This window comes from Coturnix japonica, chromosome 2, assembly GCF_054131305.1.
Source record: "Coturnix japonica strain WE chromosome 2, WE-NBRP24, whole genome shotgun sequence".
Lineage (NCBI taxonomy): Eukaryota > Metazoa > Chordata > Aves > Galliformes > Phasianidae > Coturnix > Coturnix japonica.
In genome coordinates, this window is record NC_140664.1 from 98,117,558 (window position 1) to 98,133,660 (window position 16,103).

The following is a 16,103-nucleotide window of genomic DNA, read 5'->3' on the forward strand; positions in this document are numbered from 1 at the left end:
TATCATAAAAAGCTTGAAATTCAGCTCAGAAGGCCTATTTTAATTGAATTAATCATCTGAAATGAAGCTGCAAAGCTCTTCATTAAGAAAATGGCTCATTATTTGCAAACAGCTCTAAAGGGTCTACAGATCACAGCTAAGTGCCATTCCTACCGATTTCATAGTCCAACAATATGAGAGAAGCTGCTTTCAAACCTTAGTTTGAAACTTTTCTGTTTAAAATCTACGGTCATTCCTTCTGACTTTTAGCATTTAAAAGCCTATACCAGAAGAAGCACAAGGCAATGCAAACGACAAGCCTACCAAGCTCTTGAGGCATTGCATGCTGTTGTATACAGTAAGTCCTCCCACTCACCAGCTGCAACTGAACGAGTACGAACCGATACAGATTAAGATGCAAGAACATAACCAGATGATAAGTAAATGCACCCAAATCTTTATTTTAAAAAGCTTTGCTGTTTTACAGTCAGGACAGGGATTTATTTTGCCCATCCTCTTCTGGGGATGGTAGATTCACAGGGAGCCGTGTTCTTGCAGTGCAGAGATTGCCCCTTTAAGCAGAAAGCTGTTTGTCAGCAGCTGAAACTTTGAAGTGTTAGTCATTGGAGTTTGGCACATCAGTGGTGCACTGACAGCTGAGGCATCAGAGGCACTGGGAAGTGGCAGGAATACTGATTCCAGCACAACTGCATATGGAAAGGGAATAAGAAATGCAGCCCATAGAGAACTGTCATGGAAGCTGTATTCTGCCAGACCAACCTTTTATTAATGATGCAGCCACAGGAGCTCATTAAGCATCTGCAGACTACTAGGATTTTACATAAAGCACAGACAACAGGTAACTGTAAACTGTAGCACTTTCCTTTTTGTCAGAGGGCTCACTGACTTCATTGGTCATTGGAAACTCCAGCCAGCAAGCAAGCCGTTCCCTGATCTCCACTCCACCAACTTTCTGCTCAGCGTAAGTGCTCCTCATTACATGACCCTAAAGCTCAACAGCACAGCTGTGGACTGAGGCTTTTACATTTTGATTGTGGTTTTTGACACACAACAACATTCATTTGTTTTCTCACAGTAGCCGAGTGTAACTGTAATTGATAACTTTAATGTCATCTGTGAATCAGCTGAATGTGATAATTAACAATAATAAAGATGGGATGTTATTGGCACTGAATATAGAGACAGCATTTAGTAGAGGGACATAAGGGAAGAAATTGCAAGGGAATATTTCAGTCTATAGGAGACACATCCCATTACTGCACACACAATTCCTTTCCAATTTTGATCATCTTTTATCCAATTAATTCTGGCTTGTCAAATCAAGCACTGCTAACAGAGAGGCACAAGAGTTAATCGAACAGCCAGGTGATTAATGCTAATAGATCCTTGGATTTCCACCTGGTGGGTATATTTTAATAGGTAAGAGGAAGTAAGGAAAAGTCAGGCAGGGTGACTCATCAGTTCTAGCTATGTAAGAAAATTAGATTTTAAGTGGAAAAAGCTGTTTCCTAGGAAACTGCATGATCTGCTTGTGGAACATCAAACAAGAGTAATTTCCTAACAACAGCCACGGCTAAATTGATCTACTGCACCTCAGACAGCTTTATCAGTGCGAGAGAGATTGGGTCACCTTTATACTTTCTTACTTACCATCATCAATTTGTCTATTATTTGACTTCTTCAGCTGTTGCCTTTCTGACCTTCCACAAGTACAAGTATGGTATTTGCCATTATCTAATTGGAAAGCATGTTTCCCTTTCACTCATATTTTTTCTCTCATTCTCAGCAAGATCCAGATTCTGCTGCTGCTATGGATCAGAAAGGTCACAGGAGGCACCCGTGGGCTTATTTATGGGTACACAGCCAGCCTGAGCCTGAGCAAGTGCCCAATGAAAGGTGAGCCACAGCAGGAGCAACCTCTGGGCTCTGTTCTTGCAGATGTTCAATGTACAGTATATTCAGTCCACCTGTGCAATTTACCTTGGATCATAATCAATGTCTTTCCCTTTACAGTTTGCTGCCTATATTTTCACTCCAATAAATTAAAACACTTACACTTCTGCCACTGAACATGAAATTTTACATTATTCACGAGGAATATAAAGTATTTTAGGTATTAGAAAGGAAAGAGTTGTTTTCCTTTATTGCATACAGGGCAGACTGTTCAATATGTATACCTTAGCTGATGTAATACAGACTTCAGAATGTGACCATGGGCATCAGGGCATAAATAAATGCACGTGCTGACTCATGGTGAGCAGTGAGCCAAGGCATTCCAGTACCAGACGGCTCCTCAGTGCTGCACGCAAGGCTTGCACATGTCCTATGATGCTGAGCAGCAAATGCACATCTGTTTGGAAAAGATGGTTGGACAGAGCTTGGCTTCCTGGGCACACCTCTGCACATCGACATGCATCGTAAATCCAGTGGGTTTATTTTGGGCACACACAGCAGTCCTACAGCCTGTCCTAATGGCCACTGTGTTCAAACTCCTCCTTGGCAAAGTTTCCTGTCAGAAAAGTAAGATAGATCCAAGGAAATCCAAATGCCTGGTAGCAATAAGCCTGTCCACTCCTGAGCTATCACAATTTGCTATCAAGGGCTGCCAAAAGCATTACTGAAACATTTTCTAACATACCAAATGCACAAAGAGACACAAACAGGGAGAAGTACCTAAACCCAAATCCATTCACACTTGCTAACTTGTCTACATGCAACTTGTGCAGAAGCCAAAATGAACATGCCGTAGCTCTCTTCTGCAGCAGAACTGCTCCCACCATAATGAACTGCACACATGAAATAAGCGCGTTTCTACCTGCACAAAACCAAGTAACTAAGGTTTTATCTTTAGTGCTACAGAAAGCTTGGAGCTATAGATGCAGACAGAAATGACAGCATCCCAAATTCAGAGTACTCACCTCAATTTGCTGCTCAAAATACACCAACATATTCTAGAAATCTCTGGTTCCACTTTCCCAGCATTTAACAGCCAAGAAAATCAATCCCTCCACGTGGAATTCTATTTAAACTTTCCAGAAATATCCACTGTGAGCCATGTGTGGAAGTGGGAATTCCACATGAGAAATCAGGGGAAGACTTTGCATTCTGGATACATGGCCCCAGTGCACAGTAACAAGGTGTCACGGGGAGGGTTTAGTTCATCCTAACCAGCTCTTTTCCTTTCCAGGAGTGATTTTATTATCACCAAAGTTGGGAAGTGTCTCTTTTCCAGTCTACCCAACAGAGCAACATTCCCCAATCTTCATGAAGCCAGTGGCAAAGTGTTTAACATGGAGGACGCTCCCTACGACCATCGGAGCTCTCAGAGAGCCTGGCTAAAATCCTCTCAACAAACCAAACCTTTTGTTCTCCATTGTTTTCTTAGCCTGCACCTTTGAAGCGGGAAAATGCTCTTTTTCCTTCCTCCTGCAGTTTGCAGCTTTTCTCTTAGCTGAAGACATACTCAGGATTAATGCTTTTATTTTTAAAGGAGGAAGATTAAGTATTTTTAGCTCTTGTGAAACAAGATGATGTATGCTGCAATTGTCAAGTCCCTCTTAAATTGCATGTAGCACATACTGCAGCTCATGAATATTTAAGATGACTAAATAATTATCCCAAGCTCCTCAACCTGCCTTTCTTTATTAGTTCCATGGGGAGCCAGGAAAGCATTTGTTCTTCTTCAGCCATATAGACAATTATTATATTCCAAAATATCCTCTTCCTGTTGTTGTTTCTGCTGCTATGTGATTTTTTTCCAGTTGCGATACAATGGAATTAAGCACTTTTAGGGGACAGAAGAGCTTCCACTTCCTCACCAGACCAATGCAGCGAGCTTGGCAACTCTTCCCACAACATCTCCATCAAAGCAAATCGTATCTCACTCAGTTCCACCCATAGCCAAATAGCAGAGTGGGTGGAAAAAATACAACCAAGCCTTCATCACGCTACCCCAAATTAAACAGAATTTCAGAGTGTTATGCAGAGAAGTGTCTCTCTGCTTCAAACAACTCAGTGGGGATGTGATACGGGCTGAATGGATGCAGGTGTACCTATTTAAACCTGTAACGGTAATGACTTGGGGGAAGAAGAGGGTGAGCCAACAGCATTCTCACCACAGAACAGCATTGAATTTTTACAGTTGCTTTACAGCTTATACTCCTCTGTCTCTTTTTCATGCAGCCATATGGTAGCAAGCAGCCACTCACAGCCCCATGGCAGCTGAGGAGTCCATGCAGGCTGGCAGCCAGCAGCACGTGCCCCAGCAGCAGGAACAGCAGCAGGAACAGAGACAAAGACAGGGGTTGCTCCCAAATGGCAGGGATGCAGAACTCCATCTCTCAGCCTGAGCTTCCTGCTTCTGCACCTGTCACATCTGCCCCTGTGGCTCAGTACCCACTGCCAACACCCTCCACTCAGGCATACTACATAATCTGCACACACCTCTGGTGAGCGCTGCCTTGTGATGCTGCTGGCACGTTATCCAGAGATTAGCTTGCTTATAATGTTCACATTAAAGAGGGGTGCGTGGCATCATGTCAAAATAACCATGTAAGACTTGTAATGCATGTCTGTGCTGAGCAGAGACGCACGTTCATTGAGAAAAAACATGACTGCTGTGGTCTGCCACTGCTTACCTTCCCCATGCCTGGTCACAGGTGAAGGTAAGACTGGTAAGCACTGCAGACTTATGAAACACTGGGGGCATTCAGGTTTTGCAGATCCTCTTATTTTTTAATTTGAAATAATGAAAACAATAGCATCACTGGGAGAGACCTACATGGGGAGTGCTGAGCAGTTATGAGTTTAAAGGCATGAAATTAGCGTGCCAAAGTGAAAGCACGTTACGTACCTATGGGAACACTCTCATTCAGAAGTAAATTGGCTTAAAGTTCACTGTGGCTTAATGCTCCCTGGAAGATCATGATTTCCACTGACTGTGAAAGCCAACATTTAAATCAGCATATTTTAGGGCACAGTTTGACAAGACTACAAAGCCACTTTAGTTTTATGGCAACCACAGATACGTTGGGGAGCAGCAGCTCCCTCCCTTTCTCTCCATCTCACTCTGCTTTACTTCCCTTCTGCTCTGGCTCCACCACCTCTGCTACCTCAGAGGGCCTGCTCAATTAGCTAGTCCAGCAGAAAACTAACAAGCAAAAAATGTGATTAGATGCAATAACCCAAAAGTAATTTTGAAGTGAACGTGGGGAGCTTTATTACCAGGTCCTTGTGAACTTTTGCTAGGATAGGTTTATGAGCTGCACACCTACAGGGGAAAAAACAAACAAACAAACAAATACCCATCTCAACCAAAGGGATACTTGCAAAATGTTGGGATTTAGTTTAGACTACGTTAGTCAGAGACAGTGTATAACTGTGCTAAAAGACAGTCTGCTCTCTTTGCCTCCCTGCCTTGCTGCTAATTTCTTCATACACGGTCTGAGTGAGCACGCTCTGTTCAGCAGTAAGTACATAACACATTGTATTAAATAAAGGTCTAGAACTGAGGAAAAAAGTTTAAAGAGGTGTCTAAAATTAATCCAATTAAAAAAAAAAAAAAAAAAAGAATTCCTTTACAGATGTTGCTAGAAGGTAGGAGGAAAGCAGCAACAGATAACAAGGAAATCATTTGACAGTGAATCTGGATTTACAGTGACAATGTTCAGATATATTTTGATGAAAGGGAATGCAATTACTGGTGCAGCTGCCATGTATATGAGAAAGATTTCATCTTTTCCTCATCAACATTGCTGTCCCTGGGCTCAGGTTAAGCAGACAAAGCCAGATCAATAGGCAAAGTTTGAGACTGCGGAAATAGAACAAAGATTCAGAGGGATGGAAGATTTTAGACTTTGGTTATTTTGGAAACCTTAGGCTTCTGCATGATGCTTTTTGTTCTGATCAGCCTAGCAAAGACTGAGGCAAAATGAGCAAGGACTATTCCAGGTAAATGGGGAACTGTGTTATTCAAAGCAAGAAAATCAACTGCACAAAAGCAGGAGTAGTTTTCTATACAAAAATACTTAAGAAAGACCTTAGAGCCCATAAATCTCAGGAAGGTGGGTGTTGTGTTAACCCAGCAGGCAGCTCAGCACCATGCAGTCCTTCACTCACACTCCCCCCCACAGTGAGATGGGGAAGAAATCCAAAAGAAAGTAATTAAAAAAAAAATAAATTTAAAAAGTAGAACTCATGGGTTGAGATAAAGCCATTTGCTAAGACAGAAAAGGAAGAGGAAAAATAAAGGATAATATTAATGATATTAATATGTACATATGTACCAAACAAGTGATGAGCAAAGCAATTGCTCATCACCTGCCAACCCATGCCCAGCCAGTTCCCACTCAGCCACTGCTCCCCCAGCCAACTCCCCACTGTTTTTAAAGTTGTTATTCTTTTTTTCCCTGCATTAAGTCATATGGAATGATATCCCTTTCAGCTTAGACCCTCATTTTGTCCCCTCCCAGCTCCTTGTGCCTCTCACTGGCAGGACAGTACAAAAAGCTGAGAAACTGCAATGTCCTTGGATCTGTGCAACACTGCTCAGCAATGAGAAGAAACATCAATGAGTTATCAATGTTGTTTTTTTTCTAAAACCAGAACTTGGCATTATACCAGATACTAAGAAGGAAAAATCAACTCTGTCTCACCTGAACCAGGACAGTGGGAGAATACCTGAAGAAGAGAGGTGAGAAGGAATGACCCTTACTGGTTGTTGCTTTGTTTGTACACTTTTCCAGAGGCAGTTGCTACTGATCACTCTTGGAGCACTCCTGAACAAGGTGCTAGAGGGGCATATAGCCTGAACTGGCACCTTATGTTCTTTGTGTCATAGCTACCTCCATGCATCAAGTCAGGAAGACAGAAGTGCTAGACATCTCCTGGAGAAAGAAAAGCATTTGGATAGGCTAAATCTCCAGTTTGCACAGACATGTGGCAAATACATAGTCCCTTGTGGAAAATCTAGGCTGGTTCATTGCCTTCAGATTGCCAGTGAGGCCTGGCAATAACACAAGCCAACTGATGATGAGAATTTTGATTGAGTCATTCTGTTTGGCTATAAAAGATACCTTCAAAGAGAATACAGTCTTGAAAGACTGCACCAGGTGTCATCAATGACAAAGTGAAGATTTGCCACTGCCAGCTTAAAATGGTTTATGCTGCAGAGCACTTACTGTTGATAATAAAAGGACAAAATTAAAACAAATTTGTCAGCAGTTCTGTGTCAAGCTAGAAAAGATGAGTTGTGCAGTTGACACTCTAGAGGGAAGAGCTTAAGAGATGGCCCCATGCAAGCTTTATGAAGTTCAACAAGGCCAAACAAAAGGCCTTGCTCCTCGGTTCCAGGCAATCCCAAGCACAATGCAGGCAGGGCAATGAGTGGATTGAGAGCAGTCCTGAAGGGGGACTTGGAAGTGCTGGTTGATGAGAATTTCAGCAAGAGCTAGCAATGTGCTGTTGAGCCTAGAAAACCTGTCATATCCTGGGCTGCATCTAAAGCAACATGACCATCAGGGCAAGGGAGGTGATTCTTCCTCTTCTGCTTCATTCCTATGAGACCCAACCTGCAGCACTGCATTCAGGTCTTGCCCCCAGCACTAGAAGGACATAGAGCTGTTGCAGTTGGGTCCAGAGAAGACCATGAGGGCTGGAGTGTCTCTTCTATGGAGACAAGCTGAGAGAGTTGGGGTTTTTTTCAGCCTGGAGAAGAAAAATAGTTAGTTCAAATCAGATGTAAGGGAGAATAAATTCTACACTGTGAGTGTGGTGAGGCAGTGGACCAATTTACCTGGAGAAGCTGTGGATGCCCCACCTCTGGAAGGCCAGGCTGGATGGGACTTTGGGCAACCTGATCTAGTGGGAGATTTCCCTGGGGTTGGAACTGGGTGGTCTTTAAGGTCTCTTGAAACCCAAACCATTCAATGCTTTCAGACTGGACCTTGCAGAAATCCAGTTCTATCAACTATTTTCATCAACATAGGTCATGGAGTACAGATACACCCAAAAGATAGGGATAACATCAAGTTGGAATGTTCTTCTATTATTCTGAAAGAAATAAAAAATAATCCAATGTCAGCAGTAACAGCAACAACAAAAATCAGTATAGAAAATGCAAAGTGCTGCATTTACTAAGGCTAAATCAAGAGCAAAACTGAGAAAACAGTATAGGCAACTGTTCTTAAGAAAAGAATTTGAAGTGTTAGAGGATCACAGATCACTGACTCATTTCTAGGATGATACATAAAGTCAGATATGAGTTCGAGATGTATTAACAGGAACACCATATGCAAGATATGGATGGTAATTATTTCTTCTGTCCAGTACTGCTGAGACTTCAGTGGCAATGCTGTGTGCAGCTTTCAGAAAGGTGAAGCCAAATGAGAGAGCAGAGGGGAGGTACGTGAAATATGCACCTGAAGAAAGGAAAGGAAACTAAACAGGATCATAGCAGTAAAGAAACAATGACAGAACTAAAAAGGTGTCTTTGAAGAGCAAGGTAACCGGTCATTCCCATCTCTAATGGGGAGACTGGACGAGAAAAGATTAACTAAATTTCAAGCAGATAAGGTTTAGATTAGCTAGTGGGAAAAGCTTTTTAACTGTAAGGATTACAAAGGATTAAAAAAGACACTCAGGGCTCTGTGGATTTTTAACCACAGGGATTTGGGGAGTGGGTTTAACAAGTCTTTGCCAGGGTGGTGTCAATTCTAAACACATTTGGTGCTCCCGGATCTTAAGAGTTGGGCTGCATAATCTCATGAAATCTCATGTTGCTATAAATCTCTAAATGCCATCATTTCTATGCAGAGGATAATGCAACAGTCTCTGTTCAAACATTTGGGACTTTTAAGTAGAAAATGAGCTAATAAAGAAAAAGCAAGCTTAAAATATCTAGAATAAAAAATGTCACTCAAGAACAATTTCAAATAAGATGCTGAGAAATAAACATAAATGTGAAGCATGTTATTTACAAAAATCTAATCTGGTCTCCAGTATGAGTCATCTGAGTGGGTTTCAGGAGTATTTTAAGTAAACTCAGATCAATTTATTCTGGAAAACAATGTTCATCAATATACCATCTACACGCAGGTGAAAAGAGAGTCAAAAATCTTGCTCTTCAATTTCTGATACTGGATTGGGAAGATTGCGTTTAGAAGACCAAGCATACAGAGTTAAGAGGGGTCCATTAGAGGTTCCTTTCTTTAGTCAGTATTCAAGGTAACTCTGACCAGCCAAATACCAAAATTGCTGTCCAAGATTCAGGCTCAGGCAGGCAATGGGAAATGAAGGGTCTCACTGAAAACTAGTCATAAAATGGGACGAGCTTGCCTTCCCTCCTCTTTCAAGAGGGTCTCTTTGCACATAGGATTGACTTTCAACACCAGAATGTCAGAAGAAATCATGGAATACACAGAGAATTTGGACATGGCCCATTAGAAGTTACAAGTCTGAATTTTTTCGGAGCCCTGTACTGTAGCTGCAGTGCAAAGTGAAAATTGTAAAACCATGGCGCTATTTCTGGAGTACTCAAGTCAAGTGGTTGAATGAACTCATATGCTGTTTTGTTATTCTTCAAATCACTTTTTCACCCCATACTAGTTATGAAAGAAGACAGACATAGAGAGGAGGGAATGCTCATTACCACCACCTCTAGATTAATTATCAGATAGCTTCAGCTGTGCCAGAAGCAAATGGAGAAATGTCAAGCCATTCTCCAGGCCGAAGGAATGTTCTTTAAAAAAATAATAAATCAATGCTTTCTTCAGCATACATCTGCAGATGAGTCATCTGAAGGCAGGGATGACACTCAGGTGAAAACAGTATTTCCCCCCAGGACTTGCATGTTCATCTGTAAACAAAAAAGGAAGGTCCCTAGAAAGAATGGGAAAAAAATCCCAAACCACAAAGTCAGTGCATTTTACTGTCTTTCTCTTAGATTTTCCTCAGTGACAGCCTGAATAGTTTTGAGGTTGTCCCAAGGCATTCCAAGAGAATTGATTAAATTAAGAAGGGTTAGAAATGTGCATACTTAAAAACAAACATGAGCTGTATATTTGTTTAGAATTGCATCCCCCTTGTGGATGAGTCTGGGGAATACAGATGTGGATCAAAGGCAAAAAAAAACCAAACTCTTTATTTTAAGCATAATATAAAGGCTAGTTGCTACTAAACACATAGGTTGCTCCAAAAGCAATGCCTCTTATTTATTTCCATGTAAACAACAATAGATACAACAAGCAAAATAACACTGTTTAATAGAGAAGATTCCCAGCTACAAATCACTAATTTTCAAAGTAGTCACCACCATTAGCTACGCATTTTCACCAGCGATGAACAAGAGCCTGCATGTTGTGCTCACAAAAATCTGCACCACCAGAAGTGACCCACTGTTTTGCAGCTGCAATGACAGGATCATTGCTAGGAAAATGTTGCCCACACAGTCTATCTTTCATTGGACCAAACAGACGGAAGTCAGAAGGCATCAAACCCAGATTATATGGTAGGTGCGGAAGACAGTCCAGCCAGGATTGGCAAGTGTTTCCTCTTCTTCAAACTGATATAGGACCTGGTGTTACTATGTTGCAAGAGAACAGTTCCTCTCCGCCTAACTCTGTAAGCTGGAGCCTTCAGCTTTGTCAGCATCATGATGAAGCAGTCAAAGTTGCTGCTTTGTTGAGGTTCCAGGAAATCCAGAAGATTCTTTCTTTTCCTATCACAAAAGATAGTGCACATCACTTTATCCACTGAGAGCTGTGTCTTGAACTTTTCTTTGATGAGTAACTCACATGTTGTCACTCCATGGTCAGACTGCCCTGCTTTTGCCATCTGTCACATGACAACTAAATGTAACAGAATACTGGCAGGAAGGTTCAACCCCTGCTTCCATACCACCAACATTCACCTCCAATGTTGTGGGTCAACATAATAAAATGGGAGGCCATTATTTTCAAAGCAGCAACTTCATAGCAAATTGCATAGTGGGAAATCATAGCTCTAATTTATTTTGAAAAAAAAAGTGTTGAGACTTCAAAAAGGTTGTTTGTTTGTTTGTTTGTTTGTTTTGCTTTAGCATGGAAAGAAACTATACTTATTAAAAATAATAATAATAATAATCAGTAATAATAATAAAGTCTGCTCACACCAGAGTCAGTCAGAAACAGCAAAATTTGAAGTGTCCCCATCAGCCAGAGGCCAAATGAATCATTTCCCTCCTGCAGTATCAGGGTTTATCCATTAAGGTTTAAGCCCACGATAGCCACTCCAACTCTACTGCCAGCATTAGAAATACAATCCTACCTTATAAGCTTCTGTTCTTTCTAGATGATAACAGCCAGCTAAAAGTCCCGCACTGTTTGTTACACAACAAGCCTACAATTCAAGTCGATGTGACTAATATGTATATGAGACAGGTTAACATGACAAAGAAAAGCAAAATAGCCAATATTCCCATTATTCATTGCCTCCTCCCTGATACGGATGATGTTCTCTTCAGAAAGGGAGTACATGGAAAGAAACAGTAGCAGATCCATTCTTTTGTCTTCTCGATGGACCAAGGGGAAACCACTCCTCTCCCATCCCTGCCACAACTTTACCTATAACATGGTAAACAGCTTCTACCAGACTACATGCTCATCCATGGCAGAGAAAGGAATCTGTCTTTCTGCAAGAAGTACCTAACAAACAACCTGACTGCCCAGCTGCACATTGCATGAAGCAAGAGAATGGAGCAGTATTTATTTAATGTACACAGCAACCACATAGCAGGCAACTCGGATCACATTGTTGTCTTTTATCGGAGCACTTCAGAGCAGTAGCAAAACACCATTCTGTATCTATAAAGGCTTAGGTTTTATAATTATTTTATTTAATTTTTAAAGTTGGATAGCACCACATAAGCAACAGTGCTCTTATCTTGACCACAGTTGCTATAAAAGTCATTTTGTACTTTTGGAATGATTTTTTTTCCCCATTTTCTAATGAACAGATTCCCTGCTATGACATTCATTTTGAAAGGGCACAGTAGTATTTGCACTTCCAAAAGTATGGAGGACTGGATTAGGGGAAAATAAATAAATAAATGTTGGGACCTGATTAAGTATTTCTTGAATGAAAGCTGCTAAAGATTATGGATTTCCTAACTATCACTATCTATTGCAAATAATGTCATTGTATATCTCATGAAAATGACATACAGATTATATAACATAATCTTTTATTTTTTCCTTCTTTTTTTTGTACGTTCTTTTCTACACTGTTTTCAACAGAAAGCTGCACAGATTCACTAATTCAAGTGAGGGGTGGATCTCCATGTAAATGGTACCTTCAGCTGGAGAAGGCACATTTCTCCAGTTACAGCTTCACTTTTCCAACATTTACCTAGGTATCCCTTGAAGCAGGGGCTTGGCACTCATGTTACCTTTGGTGCACAAATTTACAAGCCCCATTTGTCATTGTAAAAGGGCTCAGGAAAACTCCTCTATGGTGATATATTATTGCAAATACAGTCATGATTAGTAGAGGCAACCTAGAGCAAAATTAGACTTTGGGATCAAGGGAAATGGCAAATAAGTGCACTTCTAGCAAGTTTACACCAACATTTGAGTGAGAGTGCTCCCAGAGAAGCCACGTAGCCACAGCAAACAGCAAGCATGGCTAGATGTCTGCTCCCTGGGGCCAATTCTGAGCAGCTGAACAAACCGAACAATGCCTGTCCAGCATGGCTTGAAGTCTATGACACCACGTGGTTAATACATGCTGAGCGCAAGCAGTACTTATTCTTAAGGTACAAAGGTGAAACGTCTCTCATTCATCATAATGCATCTCTCTCACTTTCCACAAAACCAGTTACTTTAGCTCCTATTTTCTTAAAATTGTTCCAAGCTTAAAAAGCAGAGTGTTCAAAATTTTCTATGAAGGTTATCTTCAGCTGCACTTACTGGAAAGATATTGTTCTTAGCTCTAACCCATAACCTATTGAAAGGGCAATCAGCAAGCTTCTGTTTGATCAGGAGATCCAGATACACACAGAAAACTACACAGAAAGATCTCTTTCATGGAAGTAGCATTGCTGTTATTTATCATCATGTTATTATGCTGTTTCTGTATAAATCTGTAATGCCATCTTATTCTGTCTGTACACATATAGATAGAAATAAGAGTCTGATTATAGGGCAAATAGGGAGAAAAGCAAATATCAATTGACCATTAGTAGGATTTTTGGCACTATCTCACATTATATTTCCATATTATGTTTCTAAAAAAATTAGGCTGAATGAACCTGTTATAAATGGGTATACTTGTCAGAAAACCATACTTTGAATACTTACTGGTGACTCACCATTGAACTAGCAAGCATTAAAAGCTGAGCTCTATTAAAGACTAGTCTTGATCCAGTGCCACTGAAGACTGCTATTTGTGCCTTCTATGATGCAGTAAGGATGCTTATTCAACATGTAAATGACAGCATTGTAGAGATTTGAACATTTGAAATATGGCTATAATTCAAAAATATCAACAAGCTGGAGAAGTTACTTAAAAATGCAAGATACTAATCAATAAAGACAACTGTTTGTAAAAAAGAAATCAAATTATGCATGGAAGAAGGGATGGAGTGGATGTCAGTGATTACAGATTACAACGTAAGGCTCAACTGTTGTGCTGCTGAGAAAAAGCCAGTTATCTGAACATCTGTAAATGAGAGTACTGGTGGCAAATCCTTCAGTTTATCACACAAGAGCTTCTTTACCATTCAGCTATTTTCCATTTCAGTGTACATGATTGGCCCAAACAATAACTACAAGTTTTTCAACCTAGAAAAGTAAAAAGGCACCATCTTCCTATCAATCATGACTAAATATAGAAATAGATACAGTAAATATTCTGTCCATAGGAATTTCTCATCATGACATAAAATGTTGAAATATCAACATTCATTCACAGAGAAAAGAAGAAACAAAATCTATCAACTTGCATGAACATTTTGCTTACTCCATAATGAAGTCAGCCTAGGGAAAGTATAGGTTTTCTTCCAAAATGTTCACAGTATTAATACAACTTTGGAGACATTTTCTCAGGCAAGATTCCCATTCAAATAATTGATAACTGATTTACCTTTCTTTATGCAACATAATACAGCTTACTTCATCAAAAACATGGTTATGTATTGGCAACATCAACGTGTAAGTCACCAGATGTGTTGTTTGGGGATTGGAAGGAGGGGTTGTAAAGTGGGCACTGGAGTTGTCTTACTGACTCATTCCAGAGAAGAAAGGGAGTTCTCAGGTACGAGACGGTACAACATATAACACAATCACAATAGACGCAATCAATACATAAGTTACAAGAACCTGGAATAATTATGTGACTTGTGTTATTAGAAGCATGTTCTGAAAAACAAATTTGGAATTTTAGGCACTAAGGCTGCATATCTGTATTTCCTTCATAGCAGGAGATCAGCAATTCACCCTGTACCTTATGATTGTTTCCAGTTCATCAGGTTTGCTTGCAGATTCTGATTCCCCTCCAGTGATTTGCACATGGCTCCAGGCAGAAATGAGAACACTTATGATGTGTGCAAGACAATATGACATTGATACTAAAGAATGGGTGATTCCACTAGTAGACATTTAAGATATTAAGGGTGGGCTTAAGAAAATACAGCATAAAGTTGCCTTCAAGACTACATAAAATAAATCCATTCCTTGTTCATTGTCCTACCCAGTCACTTAGCAGTGGTGCAAAATCTGGTATAAAAGCATTTTTTAAGATGGCAGTAGGTGGCCTACAGTATGTCATGGTTAATTCTGACAATCACAGCCTACCATGGTTGTCATAGAAGTTAATGATGGATTGTTAGAAACCTACTTTAGCCTCAGGCGAAGCCCTGGGAAGTTAACTACTGGGACAGTCTCTAGTAAGTGGGGAAAAAAAAAACACAAAAAACAGTTTAATGGCTATTTTTGGGAGGTAACTTCTGCTAATCAGGAGAAAGTTTGCTAAGCTGTCATTAAGTTTTAAAATGATGCTAAAGAGTCCAGATATACAGTGCATTCCTGCCCAACAAGTAATTAGGACAAATAGCCAGAACACATTAAAAAGTTATCATTCATATTCATTATTATTTTGAATCTATTTTATAGCTAGCAATAGTAGGTAACTGTCAGCAGATTTTGAAGGTCATACGTGCATGGCCCCTCACCTCACTAGGATTTCCTACTGAAATCCAGCTCTGCACTAATGATACTTAAAAATATTATTTCTTAGCAAAGTCAGTAATTCTGCCTCTGCTCAGTAAACAGAGCAGTCTGGTTTAAGTCATGGTGGTCCTGACCTTAAAGGTGGAAGACACACATGACAGCAAAAAATACGTTCATACCCAGTTTTCTAGTTTGCCTTATCGATGAAATCTTTTATTACATATTTAATATTTACAACTTAAAATTGCCTTTGCTCTATAAAGAAAACAAGTGGCAGATGCTATAAAATAACTTTAAAAAGTGAAGTATCTTTATGAGGCCATACTGGTCATTAATCCATGGGATAAAAAGATATTTCCTCATATGACAGTGACTCCAAAAATCAGTCATTCATGTTATTAACTTCAGCGGAGACAAAGAATAACCTACAGTGAATATGCAAGAAGCTGGTGTGCCTCAGAGCTTTCTATTATGTTTATATAGCACACATGTAGAAGATGGGCTTGATTCCACAAAGTCATTTCTCTCACAGAGTTTAAGTTCTGACTAATTCTACAACTGAACATTGCAGAATAAGTAAGCTTCATGAAAAAGGCCTAAGACTTATTAGTAAATTGAGATGAAAAATAAGTTAGTGGAGCTCCAGGGACAGCTTACATACTTGGAGACATTCAGGAGCTGTTGACAAATGAGGGCCTGCTGTCAATAATGGTGAAATAAAGAAAAATAAAGAGCAAAAGGCCTAAAAAAGATGTCTCCCACAGAGGTTTTATAGGGTGATACTTCCTACCCTGAGAACTTAACGCTAACATGAATTTACATTAGAACCATCTTAGAAGGATCCAAGTTTCTGGTATCAATCAAGTCCTGACACTATTTCTGCAGAGAAGGGGGCAGAGTATT

The 16,103-nt window shown here is 40.1% G+C and overlaps 1 long non-coding RNA gene across 4 annotated transcripts; it reads left to right on the forward strand.

Moving 5' to 3' along the window:
• Positions 1-623: 623 nt before the first annotated feature.
• Positions 624-7,271, forward strand: LOC107309416 (uncharacterized). Of its 4 annotated transcripts, none has more exons than XR_001553172.3 (3): positions 624-961; positions 1,787-1,896; positions 6,604-7,271. It is a non-coding gene; the product is annotated as an uncharacterized LOC107309416 (long non-coding RNA). The 4 variants fall into 4 exon arrangements; XR_001553173.3 differs by having other exon boundaries at positions 624-838; XR_014942917.1 differs by lacking the exon at positions 6,604-7,271 and adding an exon at positions 3,188-4,230.
• Positions 7,272-16,103: the final 8,832 nt, after the last annotated feature.